General features: G+C 29.3%; 1 protein-coding gene across 8 annotated transcripts in view; it reads right to left on the bottom strand.

Moving 5' to 3' along the window:
* LOC120776814 (rab11 family-interacting protein 3) overlaps positions 1 to 22,996 on the bottom strand; it is a 131,148-nt gene that overhangs the window by 30,423 nt on the left and 77,729 nt on the right. Inside the window, exon 1 of one of the 8 annotated variants that reach the window (XM_040107819.1) lies at positions 19,493 to 19,714. The exons of the other annotated variants lie outside the window; for them this stretch is intronic. The gene's annotated coding sequence lies outside the window, so the exon portion shown is untranslated. Of the gene's footprint in view, positions 1 to 19,492; positions 19,715 to 22,996 lie in introns of those variants that run through there. 8 annotated transcript variants of the gene reach the window in all.

The raw sequence follows: 22,996 nt of genomic DNA, 5'->3' as shown, positions 1-22,996 counted from the left end.
ATTAAAATAAAATTAATTTTAATTAAAAATTAAAATTTAAGCAATATTAATTTTCTTAAAATTAAAATTTTCTTAAGAAAATTAATATTCTCAAAATTTTTAATTTTCTTAAAATAAATTAATATTAACTTTAATTTAATATTAACTTTAATTAAAAAAAATATTCTTAATCAAAAAATTATCGTAATTACATACTTTTTGAGTAAAAAATTTAATTAACACTTAAATTGTTGCAACTTTATGCCAAAAAAAACATGTTAATTAAAAAACATGAATATTGAAAATTAATTAATTTTAATTTTAAAATTTTTACATTGCATTACAAATATAAAATTAATATTAATTTAAAAATTTCAAAATTTAACTTAATTAAAAAAAAATTAATATCAATTTTTCTTAAAATGAGTTAATATTAACTTTAATAAAAATAATAATCTTAATTAAAAAAATAAAACTGAATAAAAAATATATAAAATTTTTAAATTTTCATAAAATAAATAATATTATTTTCTTAAAATTTTTTTTTCAATTTTTTTTAAACAATTAAATTTATATTTTTTAAGTCTAAATATATATATATATTTAAAATGAATAAATTTAATTGTTTAAGAAAAATTGAAAAAAAAATTTTAAAGAAAAGTATAAGTTAATAAATTTAATTTTTCATTAAACAAAAAAATTAATTTTCTTTTTTCATTGCCTACCAAAATACGGAATTTTGTTTATTTCGTACTCTTAACCACTTTCAATTTCAATTAAACCATTTATAAGTAATTTTAATGGAGAGTCCATTCAGCTATCAGTTGCTGAAAAGTGCCAATAACCGTTAGCCAATATTGGGTTTCTTTTGATTACAAAATCGATTAACCAGTTAAGCAGCTGCCCATATATAACTGCAGCAACCAAATGTGCACTTCTCTAATGGAAAAGCAAAGCCTTATGTGTTAAGTAGTTTTAATTAACTGCCACGTAGTGGTCATCCAAGGCAGTAAATGTTGCTGTAAACGCAGCAATGACTTTCAATTTCAAATGGCAAATGCTGTGAGTGGCAGATGCAAGGAAAAATTGTTATGTAAATTTACTTTACAACAGAGTTTTCAATGGATTTGTTTAAAGAGACATTAATGTATGGTATAAAAAAGCAGATGCCAGCTCCTTTTTTCAACAAATTATTTTTCAAATCTAACCATCTCATCTACCTAGAATCGCAGTTTTTGAGTTATCGATTTGAAATTTTGCAAACGTTCTTTTATCCTCAAGGAGCTTCTCATTTGTCAAAAGCACCGATATCGGATCACATTAGCATATAGCTGCCATACAAACTGATCGGTCCAAATCCATTCCTTGTATGGAAAACTTTTTTATTTGAAGAGATGTCTTTACAAAGTTTTGCCTAGATAATTGCTCAAAACAACAGTACCTTCTCAAAATAAATGGTTTAGATTGGATTTTTCACGTCTTCACACTATCCTAGCGCCCTATAATTGTCATGATATTATATATATTTTATTATTACATATTTATATACATCATAAAAGCCGAGAAATGTATTCTCAGTATGCCAAACTGTCATTGGCTGAATGACTTTCTACGCATGCGCGTATTGACTGCCAATAAACAGGCAGGCGCGTGTAAAATAAAACTAAAAGAAAGGCTTCGAATACTATAATTATATGAAGTTATGTACATACTCGCATATATAATTGCACGAGCAGGCATTTTTCACACATTTCAATGTGGCAATAAAAAGTGCAAAAAATGCAGAAAAAAAGCTGAAAACCGAGACGTCGGGAAAATGTAAACAAAAACCGGCAGACAACGGCACATCCAATGGGAAAATTAACCGAGCATATGAATGAACTAACCAAGCGACTAATGGGCTAGATAATAGCAAGCTGGGAGGTGGGAAAATTATGAAGTAGACTGAAATATATATACAGGCACACAAATATATATAAACATATTTATATAAAGGTTTGCTGGCAGGCATTTTTACTCCAGAAAAATAAGCTAGGCAGTTAGATATATTCATATAACTAACGTACGTTGCAACAGCAATATCTCTAACCGCCATGTTGCATGCGCGTAATGTAGCAAACACATTTTATTGCCAACAAAGACGCACTTGTCAACTTTTATAGCTAGAAATGCATATTTAAAATATTTTTTATTACTTTTTACTTGCATTCGCTGCATTTCTATTTCATTATTTATTTTCTATGCGCACAAACGCTGTCCAAATATGCAGCATGGTGTTGCAAGCTGTCGCTGTGTGACTGAAATTACAAACACAAGTTGCAAGTTAAACTTTTGCGGCAAGCTTGCAGTGAAAGTGGTCTAAGCCAGACGCATACACACACACACACACGCATGTGTGTTGGCAGCACAACATACATGCTCATATATAAAATATGCGCGCACTTTTTATGCGTCTTGTCGCGCTCTCTTCACTTTTTTCATTTGCTGTGTTGACGGTTTGCCAGCTTGTGCGCATGCGCAGTCACTTAATTGCTGCTGTTGTTGTCTGCGACAAAAGAAAAAACGACCCAACTCATGTCGCGCCACATGTTTGTACGCGTGTGTTGTTGCCTCTAACCGTTAGTTGGCTGCCAAACACAGTTGGCGCTAAAGTCAAAACCGCCTGACAGCTGATTTAATTTTTACTGTCTGCTTGTTGTTGAAAATATTTATTTTCTGTGCAAATATTTGCGGTTTCAAATGAAATGGAAACTGACTTTCGATCTTCATTTCACATTTTTGTGTGACAATAGCAGCATATATACTTTTTACTTGTATATATATAAACATTAGGCTGCTCAAAAACAATATGCACTGAATTTTGGCGACTCAAAAATTTTTGATATATGAAGTCCTTATATGGAAGACTTTTTTATTTGAAGAGATATCTGCACAAAACTTGGCATGACTTATTTTTGTAAGCATCAGTACAATCTACAAAGAACTTGTTCAGATTGGATCACTATAGCACATAGCTGTCATACAAACTGAGCAATAAAAATCAATTTATTGTATGGTAAACTTCTTTATTTCAAAAGATATCTGCACAAAACTTGGCATAACTTATTTTTGTAAGCATCGTTACAATCTCCGACGAAATTGTTCAGATCGGTTAACTATAGCATATAGCTGTCATACAAACTAAACGATCAAAATTATGTCCTTATATGGAAGACTTTTTTATTTGAGGAGATATCGTCACAAAATTTGGCATGACTTATTTTTCAAGGCAATAGTATAATCTCCGCAAAAATAATTTAGATCGGTTCACTATAGCATATAGCTGTCATACAAAATGACCGATTAAAATAATGTTCTTGTATGAAAAACTTTTTATTTGACGAGATATCGTCACAAAATTTGGCATGACTTATTTTTCAAGGCAATAGTACAATCACCAAAGGAATTATTCATATCGGTTCACTATAGCATATACCTGTCTTACAAACTGATCGAACAAAATAATGCCCAGTAATTTTCTAAACCAAATTTTCGAAATATGTAAATAACCCAATTCACTTTTGACAGTCGAAATATTATTACAAATACTTATGCTTTTATTTTTGAAAGCATTTTGATTTGTGTAAACTTGTAAATCTGCTAAGCTTTACGCAATGCAACAAAGCGCTTTTGTTGCTGAGATGATGCGCTAATTTTTAATTTGTATATATATTTTTATATTTTTCCTCTTACTTAACCTTTTTGCTGCTTTGTGTGCAAGCTGCTTATTATAAGTGTTTTTGTTATTGTTGTTGTAGTGTTCATCTTTCATTTTCTGTGCCAATTGCGCTGATTCAATTTAAGAAAAATGTGCCAAACATATGTTGCACAAACAATAAAATGGACCCAACAGCTTTGGCGCACAGATAAATAAGCGAAATATATAATATATACATACACATACATACATATATACAATAAACAGTGAAAAAATCATTTTATTTACAATTTTATAGCTGACTTGTTGTTTGTGCTATTTTTTTATTCAATTTTATTATTATTATTATTGTTGTTGGTTACTCAAACCATGAATTTTATATTTTGCTGCAATATTTCTGTTTTCATCGGCACAATCACTCGCCATTGTCGCCGCTGAGTGGCTTATTATTTGCTTTATTATTTAAGTGGCAAAAGTGGTGCAAACCGAATTCATTTGCAAGCGTGTGAGCGGCTGACTGACTGACTGACAGCCTCACAAACGCACTGAGTCACTATCGTTGCCGATTCACCAATTGACGCGCGCGCAACGCATCATCGCTAATTTAACGGAAAAGCAAGGCGCTGACGGCGGTCTCTCATAAATGTGCGTGCGTGTGCCTGTGTGTGGTCTCTTTCTTCGAAATTATTCATACAATTGTTTATGAAGGCTAATTTGTTTAATTACTCTTGTCAGCAGCGTGCGTAGCCTAATAAATTTCAATAAAAATTTTCGAAAATCAAAAGTAACGGCGAAGACAAAGCTGCTATGTGCCTACATATGTATATATGTATGTATGTATGTATAAATAATATTATCTCATCAAGCTTTTTATGCTGTAATTTAGCAACTTTTCTCCAAGAATTTCTTATTTAATCGATTTTTTTATGGCAACAAGCGCATTAGTCATGCATTTGCGAATTCATTCTTAAATTTGTCTTTTGTCGGCGTGTCTCTAGCTAAATAAGTAGACAAGCATCTGTCATCTGTGGGTGTCACTTGAAGGCTAAACTATTAATCTACGAGTACTACATAGAAATATTTGTTTTTTTATGTATAGTTTTTTCACTAATTTACTACATTCAAAAATAAAAAAAGCTATAAAAAAATATTTATGTTTTCAACTCATTCATGTTTTTCTTTTGATAAAAATTTTAAGAAAAACAATTAATGAATAATTTTTGAGCTAAAAAAATATAAATCATACTTCAAATGAATTTTTAAAATCATAAGCGAAAATAGTCGGCCTATTCACATTTTTTCCATACATTTTCGGCATGAACTCAAACTCTTTGATTCTTCATTTCGATATTGAAAATAGTATTGGAAATAAGGGCTTATATTCTATGAAATGGATGAATTTCCGAATAATATAAATATAAGTTTTAATTATTCCAGTCAGCTTAATTATACCATAAACCCCTAACTAAATTAGTCTATGCAGCCGAGTCTTACATTTTACAGTAGCAATTATTAAAAGAGCGTCTTAAATTTTCCTTATACCAACATATAATATAAGTATATATGTATATATGTACATATATATAGCTAAGGTATATCTTTCACAGCAATGTAATTTAACCCTCAACTATGCAGTTGCCTAACGGCATTTCATTTTCACACTTTTTCCACTACTCTGTTTTGAGTTGCGATACTAATGAATGCAGCGTTTCGACTTCCGTAATTTAAATCCCATTTCGCAGTGTTCGCTTTGTGCTTTCCTTACATGCTTACAGTTTGCAGCTATTATTTTTATTAGAATTATATTATTTTTTAAGATTGTGTATTAGTACGAAAAAGCTGCCGCAAAAAAATCTTAAAAGCTGGCACATCTTTTTCTCTTACAGCACTTAGATTAACTGTCGGCTGCCTTTGCTAAGAATGATCGAATGACCGCCAGTAATGGGCAATCCCTGTTTGAATACAAAGAGTTTACTATAGCACTGGCAACAATAGAAACATTTCTACTCGTATACCTACAACAGAGAGAAAGCAAATTCTTAGGTGCAACCTGCCACAGGCCAAATGAACTTGAAGTTGTTGGAAAAAGGAGTGTAAAAGAATGTTTTTATTTTTATACGCTTGCAGCATGTTGCTACAAAGTATATTAGTTTTTTCTACACCTAACGGTTGTATGTATCACCTAAAACTAAGCGAGATAGATGTAAGGTTATATATAAATATATAAATGATAAGGATGACGAGACGAGTTGTAAGCCTTTGATCTCATAGAACTAACAAGCCTTATGTACCTGAAGGTACTGTCTTGAATTTAAGCCTTACAAGTTGTAAGTGCATGAAGTGTTCGGTTGGCTCTTCCTTAATTGTTATTTCTTATATTTGTGTTATTAATTAGTGTGTGGTTCTCAATAACATTTTTAATTTTTGACTAAATTTAAAATTTTTTGAAAATATTTTTCAGTTATTTTTATGGAAATTAGTTACTAAAGTTAAGTCTTCAACTTGCCGCAAGTCGAGTCAACTTGAAGTTATTTAAAGAGGAGTCAAAAAGAAATAGTTTTCTTCATTTTTTAAATTAGTTTATTTATCGTAGGGTGGTTCTAAACGAAATAGCTCTGACAGGACTTAAAAAAGCGTATATAATTATTTTTTAATTCTTTTATGAAAATTATTGTTTAAGTCTTTTTGATTTTGTTCTTTTATTGTAGGACTAGAATTAAAAAAAAAAACAATATCTTTTCTTGTTGTGACAATTAGTTATTTTCTTAACTTTTCAATTAAAATTATTTCTTAATTTTTTTATGAAAACTTTTGTTTAACTCTCTTTGTTCTATTTCAGAATTCAAAATCAAACTTTAATATTTGTGAAAATTAGTTATTTTTTTAACTTTTTAATTACATTTTTTTAAATATTTTTCGAAATTTTTCATAACTCTCTTCGTTTTATTTTTAGTATAAAATTTTAATATTTTTTCTTTTTGTGAAAATAAGTTATTTTTAAAGCTTTCTAATTAATTTTTTCAGTATTTTCTTGTAATATTTTTTGAAAAAAATTTTATTTATTTTTGGTTTGCTTTTTTAACTTTTTATTTAAAAATTATTTTTACTATATTTCAAAAAAAAAAATTAATAAACTTCAAAAAAATTTCGAAAAAATTTTGTTAATTATTAGAGATTAAATATTTTTGGTTTGCTTTGTATTATTTTTTTTAATATTTCGAAAAAAAAAATATAAATTTCGGAAATTTTTTTTTAATTTTGTTTTTAATTTTCTTCAATTTTATTTTACTATTTTCCAAAAAAAAAATTAAAAAATAAAACTTGTTCATTAAATGTTTGTGATGAACCACTCGTCAGTAAAATACAATGATTACTTTCTCAATTTTAGGCAAAAAAAGAAACAAAATAAATATTTCGTATCATTTTACTCCATAATTGATCAAATGACCTAAAAATTTCTCAAACACACACCAAAATTGTGAACAAAAAATATTAATTTATACCAGCACTTCCTGTTTTAGCTATAAAATTACTGCAAAGAAATTATATATTTACAATTCTGACAATAATTCCCACGTTTAATCTCATTTTAAACGCCGGACCGTCAAAATACCCACGCTCTCTGACAAATATTTTCGTTTCTCAATTTGATACGACACATCCGTCATCCACAGCCGAAAGGTTAAGAACCTCATTAGCAAGTGACAACGGAGCAACTGAAGACGCTTTGTTGCTAATTGCTTTTATGATTATTTAGATATTTGCCACATGACAAAGGAGTACAAAACTCTACTTCTAATTGTGGGGAAAATTATAGCAAAAAGTCGCTGAATTCCAGAAAATAATGCTTAAATCTAAATAATGCATAATCATGTGAATTGTTTATAACTGTTTCAGCAATTTTTTGTCAGCAAACAGTTTACAGAAATAATTATTAATAATAGTAACGACGGTCGAGATTTAACAAGCGGGTACTTGACAGCTTAGGAGAAGGCAAATAAATGTAAAAAGACAGAAAATTAAATGTAAGTGCTTTGTGAATACCTCCAAGGCGTGCAAAATGTCACTGAGATTAATTACTAGTTGAGTTAGAAAATAAATTACTCATTAGAAAATGCTTAGTAAACGTCCGGTTCAGAGGTGATTAGAGGAAAGCAGAATATTTTAAATGGAGTGTCGAAAAGCTTTCACATTGAACGCCAAATGCGAAAACGTACAGCAATATATTTTCGGGATACCGAAATTTTCGCAAATGCGGAAAGTTGCCATAATATATTTTCGGGATCACACAATATTTCATAATAATTGGTCATATTAATTTTCGGGAACCCGAAATTTTTGTAAATGCGGAAAGTTGCCTAATATGTTTACGAAATCCCAATATTTCATAATAAATGAGCTTATTAATTTTTCGGGATCCCGAAATTTTTATAAATGCGGAAAGCTTCCATAATATATGTATTTACGAGATCCCTCAATATTTCATAATAAATGGGCATAATAATTTTTCGGCATCCCGAAATTTTCGCAAATGCGGAAAGTTGCCAAAATATGTATATTTCTGGGATCACGCAATAATTAATAATTGGTCATATTAATTTTCGGGATCCCGAAATTTTTGTAAATGCCGAAAGTTGCGGTAATATATTTACGAGATCCCTGCCGAAAGTTGCGGTAATATATTTACGAGATCCCTCAATGCTTCATAATAAATGGGCATAATAATTTTTCGGGATCCCGAAATTTTCGTAACTTTGGAAAAATAATTTGAATGCTCTAAATTTTATTTGGTGCCTAAAACATTTCCAAGGGTTCTTAATTCTTTAGGTATGTTTATGGAATATTCTTCTGACTTATTTTATGCATGATTTGAACCCTCGATTCAATAAACGTTCTCCAATTCTCTTCGCTCTCGATTTTAAGCACCCTTACTTCCCTAATTTAGCTTTCAAAATGCCTGTATTTAATAATTATTTCGTCTTTCATTACCCAGCTAGTCAAGCACCTTGAAGTTACGCGATTTCCCGCCCCGTCTGATTACCTTATTATTATTTCAAATTCTGCCTACAATTTTCATTTACTTAATTCTTTGGCATGCTGCATAGAAACGAGTACTTAACAAGTACAACTAGCCAGTCTAGTTTTTCCGCAATCTCGCAGCTATTTGAATTTGTGCAACAAAGTGGAAAATTATTTCGCCAGTCATTGTCAGTTTGCTGAAGGTACAACTGCGACTTGCCACAAATACATAAAGATATATACAGAAGCATAAGTATCTACTTAGTTGAAGCCCAGCTTGTGGTATGCGCCAACTGCAGCAGCTGCTTGTAGCGCTAAGTTAGCCACAGTCCAGCTGTTCTTAATACTCGTACCCAGTGACTAGTTAGCCAGGCCGCCTAGTTCTTTAACCGCACGCCGCTTGATTGTTTGCTTGTTGCCATCATGTTTTTCTTTTTTTGAGCTTATTTTTCTCTTTTTATCTATTGGTTGTTTGTTCTTGCTTTCAGTTCCGCTCCAGGCGTAATTTTCTTCCAAACTAATTTAATGGTAAGTACCTTCTTGCACACAGCGCAAACCAAATTGCGCCACTTCAACTAAATCGAAACCAAACTAGTTCGTCAAAATGTTGATGATGAGCGCAAGCGTGCTATTGTTGTGTCCAAGTATGACTTCTGCTTGGCGGCTAAGCAAGAAATGCTCGTATGCATCTAATTGTACCGGATTCTATGCTTGGCCGCACACAGCAACTGTGTTACATTGAATCCAACTGACAGCTGGCACTGAGGCGACTTTTCGTGATTTGAGCATGACCATTTCTGTGTTTTTGCATTCGAGCCACCGAAGTAGCAGTAATATATTTTCGGGATCTCGATATTTGTCATAAACATATTTCGGGATATCACATTTTTCGTAAATTTTTTTGGGATACCAAAATTTACTCAAAGGTGCAAAATGCCAGAACCAATTTTCGGGGTCCCGAATTTTTTTTAATAATTTTTTCGGGATCACGAAATTTTCGTAAATGTGGAAAAAGAATTTGCATGTTCTAAAAATTGTTAATTGTTATATTATGTTATAACAACTTTTTCGAGCGTCCTTAACTCTTAACCTCTCTTGGTAGTAGCAAATAGCCGAGGATGACCACCCAACGCACAAATAGAACTTCCAAAAGCTAATTCAAAATTATAATTCTTTTTTAGTAGAAAATTGTAGTATAAAAAGAAAGTTTCGAATAAGTAATAATTCAGTCCCGAAACTTTTCGGGATCCCGAAATTTCTGCATGCTTTTAAGATCACGTCAAAGTATTACAGGAATTTGCAACCATATTTCGATAAATTATAAAATACTCTAAATCGGTGATTTTGACTTCATATTAATATTCCGTTTTGTTAATTTAAAACATTCATATTAAAACACCGTTTTTTGTTAATTTAACCTTTTTTAGCAAAAAAATAAAATTGCTCATAATTCACTCCCGAAATTTTTCGGGATCCCGTATTTCAAATTTCAAAAATCCCGAAATTTCGGGAAACTCAACAACTCGGTATCCAATGCTTTTGTGCCTACATCATAATATTAGGCACAGTAGCAAATGAGCGCAGCACAGGCGTCTCCAGTAGATTCAGTGGCTGAAGCATAACTAATATCAATTTTCTTTACCGCATACTGCCATTGCCTCGCTATGCTTCGATACAATTTATAAATATTTGCTATATTTGCTCCGCAATAATTTGTACGTATGCAAATTGAAATTAGTGGGTGTGTTTGGCGAAATAAAATAAGGCAATAAACACAAAACGCGGCATTCGAAGAAAATAAAAATTGAGGTTGATTAGCAGTGGACACGCGCAGAAAGCAAGCAATATTTCACAAAGAAAAACAGCAGTTCCGAGCTACACAAATGCATACATTTGGTACACAAGAAATTGCAAGAAACCCTATGACTAACGAGCATTGTGATGGCCTGTCACAACAGTGTCAAATTATGACAGTTAAGTGTGGTGCATTGACAGCGTGTACAGCAAAGTTTATCATTTCTTGCCAAAAATAAATATTGAAATGTACGAAAGCAGGCAATAAGTGCAGTTCAATAAATATTTATGACGTTTTTGTGGTAATAGCATAGCCTAACTGCAAGACTACATATTTCTAATAAACTGTCTATTTTATCATAAAATTAGTTTAGAGTGCAAAAATTATAGTCTTTAGACTTGTGGTAACTTTTTACAATTTTTTTTAACAATAATAAAATATAATAATAATAATTGTCAAAAAATACATTAAGACTCTACAAACACTTATGGCAAAAGCTTGTATGATCTATGTAAATTAAGAATATTGAATAATTCACTTGTAGTAACTGTTTTTGATTGGTACAAATTATTCAAAGAGGGTCGAGAACCAATGACGACGAACTATGTCGAGGACGGCCATCAACACCAACTAATGATCAACGCGTCAATAAAATAAAGGAATAGGTGCTTGAGAATCGACGATTAACAATGAGAGATCTTACTGTCATCGTTGGAATATCGGAAGGATGACTGAAAACCATTCTGAAAGATAATTATCCCTAATAAAAGTGAAAACACGATTAGTTCAAAAACCACTCAATTTTTTCGAAAAACAGCGTCGCGTTAACGTCTGTGAAATAATGCTTTCCGACTACCAGAATGTCATGAAACGTATTATTACTGGCAATGGGTCTTGAATCTATACTTACGACCCGGAAACAGACGATCAATCGGTCGAATATCGTGGCATAAGTGAGCCGAAACCCAAAAAACCACGTCAAAGCAGTTCAAAAATAAAGGCTATGTTGACAGTTTTCTTCGATTTTTGAGGTGTGGTGCACTTTGAACTCCTTCCGACTGGCCGAACTATCAACAAGGAATACTACTTGAGTGTTATGCGTCGTTTAAGAGAAGCTTTCATAAAAAGAGGCCGCAATTATGGACCGACAACTCGTGGTTTTTGCACCACGATATTGCGCCGTCGCATACTTATTGATTCTTCGTGAGTTTTTCGCCGAATTTTAAGCCAATATCGTGCCGCAACCACCATGATTTAGCTCCATGTGACTTCTGACTATACCGCAAAGTCAAACGACCGCTCCGTGGAAACCGTTTTAAGTCAATAGAAGACATTAAACGTGAATCGCTACACGCATTGAAGGCTATTCCGGAACTGGACTTTATCAACTGTTTCGAAGATTGGAAAAAACGTTGTAACAAGTGTATTGGGCCTAAGGGGTTTACTTTGAGGGAGACGACATAGATTTTGCGAATATATATTTTAAAAATTTTTGTTTTTCTGGACTTTCTGGTATTTCTAAGTTTTACTTTTTTAAATTTATAATTGTTCGAGGAGATACATGAATTAATGAAAATTAGTAAGGCCTATCCTAACCTAACCTAACCTCTGATTATGTTTGTAGATTTCTTTGGTTTTTAAGACTATTAAAACTGCTATAAGAAAGCATATTTTAAAAATATATCTACTTAAGTACAAAAAAATGCTATATTTTGATAGACCATTAACCAAACTGTTTAAAAAATATATAACTGCAACCTGCCATTTCCAATAATTTGAATAAGATTATTTTTAAGAAAGTAGCAATTTTCGACGCCTTTCAAACGCTATTTTCCTTTGCCACAAAAGTCATTGAACTTCTTTTCTAAACGGCCCACCCCAAAAGCCATGGCTTGGCTACCAAGCAGTGTTGCACACAGCTAATCAGCATTGCCAATTGCATGCAACACCATGTTGCATGACAATACCGCATGTTCGGAGATGCCAAAAAGGAAAATTTCAAAAAAAAAAACAAACAATTTAAGAAAAACTATAAATCCGCAACACCCACAAACGCCAAACAGCTGCCGAACTGTTTGCCTGCCAGACATTAGTGATAATTAAAATTTAGCAAATGGAAAATATGTTACTTTCATTTTCATTTGCATACAGACAACACATACACAAACACATGTGAAAATTTTTTGTGAAAATTTTTGAACTCATACAATTTACTTGCCACAAGTAATAATAACGGTAAACAGCGCCATATGTAGTGCGCTAGTAAAGGGTGTCTGCATTTGCGGGTGTTGCAAAGAGTGCAGCCTCAACGTTGCACGACAGCAAAGGAGATATTTAATGCAAATATGGATTAGTAGTTGGTTATTGCACGCCAAAGACATGTTTTTTCTAATTAACTCTAAGAAAACCTATATAGAGTAATTAAAAAATTTAAATAAGCTGCAACTCTAGAGCTTGTCGGAAAAATACGACTGTGTAGTACATACCATGAGGCATGTAAGTGGAAATCGCTAAGCCATGTTATGCATAAATTTGTAAAGCGAAGAGAAAGGGTGGAACACATGCAATATATACATACAATTATTTTATCTATATGTGGAAAGAAATATTTTAAATTATTACTAAGTTTTAATAGGCATTATTTTTTATAATAATTGCAGTGTTATATTTGATACACAATTTTTTATGCCCTGAACAGCGTACATTAAGTAAGCCACGAAGTTTGTAACACCTAGAAGGAAACTCTGACGGCGGTCGCAAAAAAAATATGTAAGTATATGTAATTGTTTATATGTTCATGTTCAGCGTGATCAGCTGAGTCAATTCAGCCATGACCGTCCATCAGTCTCTATGTATGTACATATATGGCAAGCTCCTCAATTTTCGACACATCGATTTGAAATTTTGCACATGTTCTTTTCACCCGAAGGTCGTAATCATTTGTCGAAAACTTCGGTATCGGACCATTATTTCATATAGCTGCCATACAAACTGAACGATAGGATTAAAATGCTTGTATGGAAAACTTTCTCATTTAACGAGATATCTGTACGAAATTTGGTACGGATTGCTCTTTAAGGCAATGATGTAAGCTCCTAAGAAATTATTTATATCGGACCACTTTAGCATATAGCTACCATACAAACTGAACGATCGGACTAAAGTGCTTGTATGGAAAACTTTTTAATTGCAGAAGATATCTGCACGAAATTCGGCATGAATTTCTCTTCAATGCAACTCTCTTATTTCCGAGCAATTTGTACAGATCGGTCCACTTTAGCATATAGCTGCCATACAAACAGCATGATCAAAATCTAGTACTTGTATGGAAAGCTTTTTACGTTGACACGCTATGTTCACGAAACTCGCCAAAAGTTATTTTCTAAGACAATGCCATAATATTTGAAGAAATTATGCAGATCGGAATACTATAGCGTATAGTTCCCATACAAATCGATTGACCAAAATCAAGTTTTGTAAAGAAAGCTTTTATTTGTGAAAGTTAATAGCTGCGTTTTCACTTGTTTTCTGATTTTTCAACAAAATTATAATATAATTTCAACATATTTAACTTTTTCCTCAAACTTAATAATTTTAAAATGTGGTGCTTTTGCTTAAAAGTCTAATATTCCTTTCAGTAAACTAATTATGTTTCTTTAATTTATTTATTGAAATTCATTATATTTTATTTACTTTAGATTATTGCATTAAATTCTACTTAAATTAATTTTTAACTTAACGAATTCTTTTGATTTCAAATTTATTTATTTCTGTACAATATTTATTTTCTTGTTTTCGTACTTCAATTTAAATTTATATTATATTCTTTTCCTTTGTTTTATTATATTTAAATAATTTCATTTGATTTCAAATTTATTATTTTTATACAATTTAATTTAGTTTTCTTTCTTTAATTTAAATCTTTTATATTTTCCTTTATTTTCTTTCATTTAATATTCTATTTTATTTTTTATTTTATTTTATTTATTTTATTTTATTTTATTTTATTTTATTTTTTTATTTTATTTATTTAATTTTTTATTTAATTTTTTTTATTTTATTTTTTATTTTTATTTTATATTTTTTATTTTTTTTTTATTTTATTTTATTTATTTTATTTTATTTAATTTATTTAATTTAATTTAATTTAATTTAATTTAATTTTTAATTTAATTTATTTAATTTCATAGTTTCATTTCATTTTATTTTATTTTATTTACTTTACTTTATTTTATTTTATTTATTTTATTTATTTTTATTTTATATATATCCATTTTAAGTTTTATCTCTTATTTTTAATTTACGGCATCATTTAATTTATGTATAACTTGGTAAAACTCCCCAATTTCTCTCGCGCTCAATCTATTAATAACATTGAATGATAACAGCGCCGAAGCGAGCGCTAATGAATGTAATCAATTAAATGCATAACCGCCGGAGCGAGCAATTACAAAAACAACAACAACAAAGCGCAACTATTATGAAACTGCTTTTCATTTCCACTTCCCAAATGTTAAAAGTCAATAAATAAGAGAAAATCGTATGCACTTCCTTTCAACATTCACTTGTGTCACTCTCTAACGGGCAGCCTCTTTCACCCTCTTGGCAAAACCAGCGAGTATTCATAGGCTGCTCAACACTCCAGCATCTTTACATCGATAAAAATTTCCCAAGTGCCGCTGCAACTAATAGTATATTGTTGTTATTTATATATACATATATATGTTTTAACATATGTATGTAAAACCACTTATCCTATCCGATCGTACATTATAGTGATCGCCAATTTGTGTCTATTAATTTTTTAAGCTTCAATTACGCAAGATCAAGCTGTTTAAAGTGCATCAATTATTGCATTGCAGCCACTGCATTCGAGTGCTTTTAATGAGCTATTGATTTTTTGTTTACAAATAAATTTTCAACCAAATGCATGCATTTGAAATGAATGAGCATGCTTTAAAGCTTTGCTGCTTTGGAAAGTTCGGAAATGCATTTGCTGCACTATTTTACAATTTTTTCGATATTATTTATTTGTTTCGATGAAAAAGGTGTGTTTCGTATGGCTTTGCGGCAAATTAAGTGGCGTTTTTAGTTCACATCCACTACTCAAGTGTTTCAACTCAATTTGCTCTAAAATTTATAGTTCAAACGTAAGCACTTTACGCTTGAGAGGGGTTATTTGTTATGTAAACATAATAGTACAATGTTTTCAAGCATAATCGAAAAGCAATAAGTGGTTAACTCAATTACGTACTGTAATATTTTGTTTTGTGAAATTGACTATTAAAAATATTTTTCAATCAATTTTCGGAATAAGCCACCATTTATTCATGATTTTGTTGTTTGAAATTGCTTTATACTATATTTGATTAAGTAATCCCTCAAAGCTAATATAAAATTAATAATTAAATCAGTTGAGAATTGGTAATTGCATTTCCTTGCGAACGAAAATGTTCAGTAAAGAGTACAGAGAGTATTGGAGAGTATATGAAATTTTGAAAAAAACCAAAAAATTATAGTAACCATTTTAGTGCAATCTTAAGTTATTTTGGAGAATCCTTTTTGTGGAAGATTATAGCACAGACGTACTGGAAAGTAAAAGGTTAACAAGAAAAATTTTAACTCGCTGATACTTTTCTTTCAAAGCTTTTCTAGATCGAGCTTCTGGTACTATATGTTGAGTTTGTTTTAATATCATTCAACATAAAAGACTTCTATAAGTTTGAGAACATATGTAGGAAAAAGGTTAATGAGTTCAATGAAAAGATTTTCAATAGCAAAAATTAATTCAAAGGATTGTTACCAATTATCGAATATCAACCACTTATTAATAGGTTTTTGGACATCTATCGAAGACTCAGTTGACCTCAATGTTCTGAGAAGAGACCAAAAACACTAATCAAAGATGCTTTCAAAGGCTTATCACAATCTACCGAAGGCCAAGCACTTACTAATAGGTTTTTTGGATGTGTTGAACTCAAGGTTCTGAGAAGAGACCGATCGGATTTATACCCGACCAAGAAATGACGATCAAACCAGCAAATGTAATTAAGATTAAGAACGCAGTTCGAGGCCGACAACTTTTACGCTAAAGAGCGAGGAACATTATGAACAATGTGTGATCAATAATAAAAGGCATTTAGAGCTATGGAGTTTTAGGAACTCGGAATAATATGTTTAGTATGTGTCAAGTATGATATATCGGAAACAGGCTTAAGAGGTCACATAGGTTTACGGGTTTCAAAAAAACGATTTTTCTTATTCTTATTAAATTCTAGAATACCTCTAGAATATTGTCCTCAATTTTAAAGATTTTTCGGAGCTACAGCCTTGAGAACTTGTGCGCTAGAGGCTAGAAAGGCTTAGTGCGCCGTTTTTCTTAAAACTGTGTTTTTGAATTCGGCTGGAAAGATTTCTCGAGAACTACTCAACCGATCTTCATGAAATTTTACACAGGTCTTTGACATACAATTCTTAAATACTTGGATGAAAGATGTCTGCCAACAATCCAATTTTCATAATAGTTGAAAAAATGCTGAGGAAACCCATGTAACCCATTAAGAACCGCTAAAAAGTATTAAAAAAGTTTCAGATCATTTCAAAACCGAATGGAGATCACTAAACGAAAGTTTGTTTAATTTTGATATTAGGTTAAGTTAGGTTAGTCTGGTAGGCCAATAAGATACACGTAGACCAGTTTTCGTTATTTGCGATACGAGATGGAGCTCAGTTACTAGGTCCATGAGTAAGATGCCTTGACGGGAATTTCAACAGAATCTGTGACCTCACAATCGATACCTCTTCCAGAGTTTTACTGTAGAGGATTATGTGAACAATAAGTAAATACAAGCGACTTGTGCCATCTACAAATACGACTTTATATTCTTTACAAGGTCTGTGTTATTTACGAAATTTACTTTTATCAATGCTATTTCATATTTCTTTAGAAAAATATATTGAAAAATTAATTTAATCACAGTCAAAGTCAAAAATATGTACTTTGATGGCAAGCTTTTTGCTCTGCATCAGACATATATTAATACATGTACATATAAATATATATACTTATATTATATATGCACTACAGTATGTACTTATGCATATATAATATATCAGTCTTATCAGCAACTTAGTATGTTGAAACTTATTTTAAAATTCAATAAAAAACCAGATTAACAAAGTATTAAGTAATTTCAAACTGAATTTACAAACGCGACTACAGTATCACATTTGTATTATATTTCAGAGGCCCATATTTGTATGTATGTACTTATGGGCTAAGTTATCGATGAGTATATATTTACATACAATACAGACATTAGATAACTTTCAGGCACGCCAGCATGTGTCATATTTCAAAACAAATAGGGTGTATCAATTTACTCAGCCAACAACAACTCGATTACAAAATTTGCATTGTAATTTGTATGCATTGAATGTGGTTGGCAACGCGAAATTTATTAAATTTTTCCTATTTGATGCATAAATTGATAATAATGTTCTTCGAATTTCCGTTAATTATCAGTTGCAGTCCAAAAATATATTTATAAGTTTTGTTTTGTATTTATGCTTGTAGCTAGAACTGTCAGCGTGATCGCTTCATGCTATTTTCACAATATTTATTTCACTGTTGTACTTGGTGCGCACTTTCTGTATGGCTAATTGGTGCAAGCTTGGAAAATTGAACTTTGTAATTATCATAATGATAATCTACAATTAAGTACTTCAACGTGCGAGAGTTTTCAGACGTTATACAGCCAGTGTGGCGGCATATTTATTGAAAAAAAAGTTTAGTATTTCTAAAGATATTTTCAAAAAAACCATCAAAAATAGTTTACAAATATTTCCAGAAAAAAGATTTTGTTTTCGAAAATATTTTTAAAAAATAACTAAATTATTTTCCAAAAACTTAAAAAAAATTTAAATATATAGTTTCAAAAAAAGTTTCCATTATTTTTAAAAAATTTCGGAAAAAAATATTTTCAAAACTGTTACAAACATTTCAAAAATATATATTTTCAAAAATAAAAATCAAAGTTTCAAAAAATGTTTTCCAAAAATATTTCCAAAAAATTAAATAAAAATTTAAATATATAAATATTTTCAAAAAAACAGTTTTTAAAGTTATTTTTAAAATATTTCGAAAAAAATATTTTCAAAAAGGCTAAAAATATTTAAAAAATATAGATTTTCAAAAAAAGTTTTCAGACGGTATTAAAACAATGTGACGAAGATACTTATTTAAAAAGTAATAATAAGAAAAGATATTTTCCCAATTTGTTTTTATAATATTTAGTTAAATCCTAAAAACAATATTTGTATTTTTTCAAACAAATATTATAAAAAATTGTTTACAAGGTTATTTAAAAAACTTTCAAAAAAGTAAATTCCAAAATAATTTCCAATACTTAAAAAAATATTTCATATATTAATATTTCCAAAAAATACTTTTCAAAAAATAAATGCTTAAAACATTAAAAAAAAAATATTTCAAAAATTTGAATCAAAAATTACAGAAATTTTTTATCCAAAAGTAAAAAAAAAATTCAAAAATTGTTTTCTGAAATATTTGATCAAAAGATGTTTCCATAAAAAAATTTGCAAAAAAATGTTTTCTAAATTTTTTTCTGAATTTTTTGAAATACCATTTTTTCTGAAAGTTTTAAAGATACTTTTGGAAACTTGTTATTTATTGAATATACTTTTTTTGAGATATTTTGCATAATTTTATACGTTGGAAACTATAAAATCACAGTTTTTGAGGTTAATTTTTTTATTTTTTTAATATTTTGCACAATTTTTGTTTTTTTTTTATTTTTGTTGTAAGTTTCTGCGAAAAAAACTTTTATTTTTGTTGTAAATTTTTTTCCAAAAAATTATTTTTTTCTGTATTTCACCACATATTTTCCTTCACACAAATTTTTTTCTCCCCAAACTTGAGCTTGCTTTGAGCTTTTCTATTTACTTTACAACAAAAACAAAACACTAACAGAAATATTTACAATATTTTCCCACAACGCCGCACAGTAAACGGGAAAAAAATATTTTTCCAATAATTTTTCGTTTAAAAATCACCCGCCGATCTGCACGTTTGATCTTCGAAAATGCGATCTCAAAACTGATTCACGGCCAAATGGACGAACGCTGAGCACGCGAGCGTAAACAGAATGCTACTAACTATTGTATGGCATACATACAAATGTACATTAGTCGGTCGACTGTGAGGAAAACCAGCTGTGCGTCGCCAAGACAGAATAAGGCACCTACACACACACAAAAGCAAACATTAAAATACAGCACACCCTCCTGCCATCCAGAGCGGCGTGTAGGAGAGTCAATGGAAGTCAGTCGCGTTTGTACTTGTTGTTTTTGTATTTGTAGCGGTTTCGTATTGAGCTGAGGCGTTCATGCAACCCCCAAAGCGGCCGCACTTTATATCAATGGGAGGCGAGTGGCTATTGGTTACTTGGAAGTGTGTTTGGCTGTGCAAGTTCTGAGTGAGTTCTATGCTCGTAAATTATTTAAGTACATATTTACTACATGCCGAAACGTCAAGGAGCGGCGCAGATGTTTGTGTATAAGTTGTACGATCGCTTTTAACGATCGGCAGCGAAATAAACAAAAGATTGCTGTGAGCATCTGTTTGTTTGAGAATTCGCTAGGAATTTTGCGCTTGTGTAAACAAAAGTCAGTATTGAAAAGTGTATTGGAAAATAATAGAGCATTTCAGTCGCATGAAATTTAAAAATAATTATTCGCTAGTATTGAGCGAAATTTTGCAGAATTTTATGGCGTCTGTATGTCAGTGCGAGCGGTGCGATCACTCAAATGAGTTGTTTATTTACAACTTTTTGTTGGAAAATTAATTTTTCGAAGCAAATGAGAGGCTATGATCAATAAATTAAAAATAACCGGCATTATTTTTGTTTTTGCTTCAAACATCTTTATTCTAATTTATAGTCTGACATACTGATCAGTCAAAATCAAGTGCTTGTTTGGAAAAAATTTTTATTTGACGAGATATCTTTACGAAATTTCGTAAATATTTTTATGCGATACTCTGCTATTAAATCTGAATAAAATGTTTAAATCGGACAACTATAGCATATAGCTGCCATACAAACTGATCGATCAAAATTAAGTTCTTGCATAGAAAACTTTTTTATTTGACAAGATATCATCACAAAATTTGAGACATATTACTGCCCAAGATAGCCCTACAATCTCCGAAAAAATGGTTCAGATCGGGTCACTATAGCATATAGCTGCCATACAAACTGATCGATCATAAACAAGTTCTTATATAGAAAACTTTTTTATTTGACAAGATTTCGCACGAATAATTCCTCGATGCACTACTAGAATCTCCGGAAATATTTTTTAGATCGGATCACTATAGCATATAGCTGCCATACAAACTGATCTATCAAAATCGACATAAAAACCTTTTTATACACTTTATACCATAAGAAATGCCCCTCTAAAGGGTACTCGAGTTTCGGTGCAGCCGTAGTGAACGCGTTTGCTTCTTGCAATTAATTATTACTCAAAAAATATATATATTTTTTAGTTTAAATCCCCAAATAGTAAAAATAAATAACACTCAAATTTGCACAAAATTTCTTCTCAATTTTCGTATCATCTTTAAGCACAACTTTATGTACAAAATTTAAATTAATCACCACTTTTATTATCTGCAGCCAACTTACATAAGACAGGCGATATTTTTATAGCTAATGCAAGCTCTTCAAATATTGTTGGCAAAACTCATGACTTTTCACTATAAACGTGCATTATTCATTTTCATATTTAGAAACACACAATTTTCAGCGCATATGTACATACATATGTATGTATATATGATGTACTATATTTATTTAATAGCATTTCCGGCAAATACATGCATATGTATATTTCTTTGCTAAATTTTTGGCACAGCGATTGTTTGCAGCTTTAATAATAAAGATTGTTATATGACAGCAGAAAGACGAATGCAAAAAGCGGCAAACAACAAATGTCATAAAGCATTGATGAAATTTTTGTTGTTATTATTATTATTGTAATTATAAAAATTAATTTCTTATCAATTTTTTATTTGGTTTCATTTCACTTTGTTTTCTTTTATTGTTATTTATTTGTATTCTTTGTTGTTTTTTTTATTTGATTTGTTAATTGAATTTATATTTCTACTTTTTATATTTAAAACAATATATATTGATTTTATTTTATATTTTTTTGACTTATTCATTTTGTTTATTTTTTTATTTCTCTTTCTTAACTGAAATTTTTTAAATATATTATTTTTTATTTTTAGTTTAAATTTTGTATAATTATTGACTTTATTTTACTTAAACACTCATTATTTTATTTTGATCTCTTTTAATTTTTTTATATTTATTTTGTATATTTTAATTTTATTTTATTTCTCTTTTTAAAGTTTTTGATTGATTTTTTTTTTAATTTTATAAATCTAATATTTTTGGTATATTTTGAATTTAAATTTTTTATATTTATTTATTTCTCTTCCTTAACTGATTTTTTTGAAAGATATACATTTTTTTATTTTTAGTTTAAATTTTTTATAATTATTGACATTATTTTACTTAATTATAATTATTTATTTTATTTTATTTTTTAATTTTTTTATATTTATTTTGTATATTTTAATTTTATTTTATTTCTCTTTTTAAAGTTTTTGATTGATTTTTTTTTTAATTTTATAAATCTAATATTTTTGGTATATTTTGAATTTAAATTTTTTATATTTATTTATTTCTCTTCCTTAACTGATTTTTTTGAAAGATATACATTTTTTTATTTTTAGTTTAAATTTTTTATAATTATTGACATTATTTTACTTAATTATAATTATTTATTTTGTTTTATTTTTTAGTTTTTTTATATTTATTTTGTATATTATAATTTTATTTTATTTCGCTTTTTAAACTTTTTGCTTGCTTTTTTCCATTTTATAAATTTAATATTTTTTGTACATTTTGAATTGAAATTTTTTACATTTATTTATTTTTTTCTGTTATAATTAATACTTTTTATTTTTTCCTGTTTTCAGTTTTTTTGAATTTTTTTACTTATTTTATTTATATTTTTTTTAAATTTTCTTTTTTTTTTATTTTTGAAATGCAAACAAATATTTATTATTAAATTTATTTTTTAATTTATAAGATTTTAAATATTCATTTTATTTAATTCTTTTATGTTTCTGGAAATTTTTAAAAATTTTAAATTTATGATTTTTGAATATTTACTAATTTTATTTTATTTTTTTAAAATTCAAATATTTCATTTTATCTTTTATTTTTTTTTATTTTTAGTGGATTTAAATTTATTTTTATTTTTATTATGTATTTAAAATATATCTAATATTTATTATATTTATTTTATAGTATATGTGTTGAATATTAATATTTAGTGTTATTTTATTATCTGTGGTCAGTTAATTAATAAATATTTAAAAAATTAAAAATGTAGTTCTATTAAAATTATTA

The sequence above is a fragment of the Bactrocera tryoni genome, chromosome 5 (assembly GCF_016617805.1).
Source record: "Bactrocera tryoni isolate S06 chromosome 5, CSIRO_BtryS06_freeze2, whole genome shotgun sequence".
NCBI classification, from domain to species: domain Eukaryota; kingdom Metazoa; phylum Arthropoda; class Insecta; order Diptera; family Tephritidae; genus Bactrocera; species Bactrocera tryoni.
The sequence above is the reverse complement of the archived record's forward strand: the minus strand, read 5'-3'. Positions and strand labels throughout refer to the sequence as shown.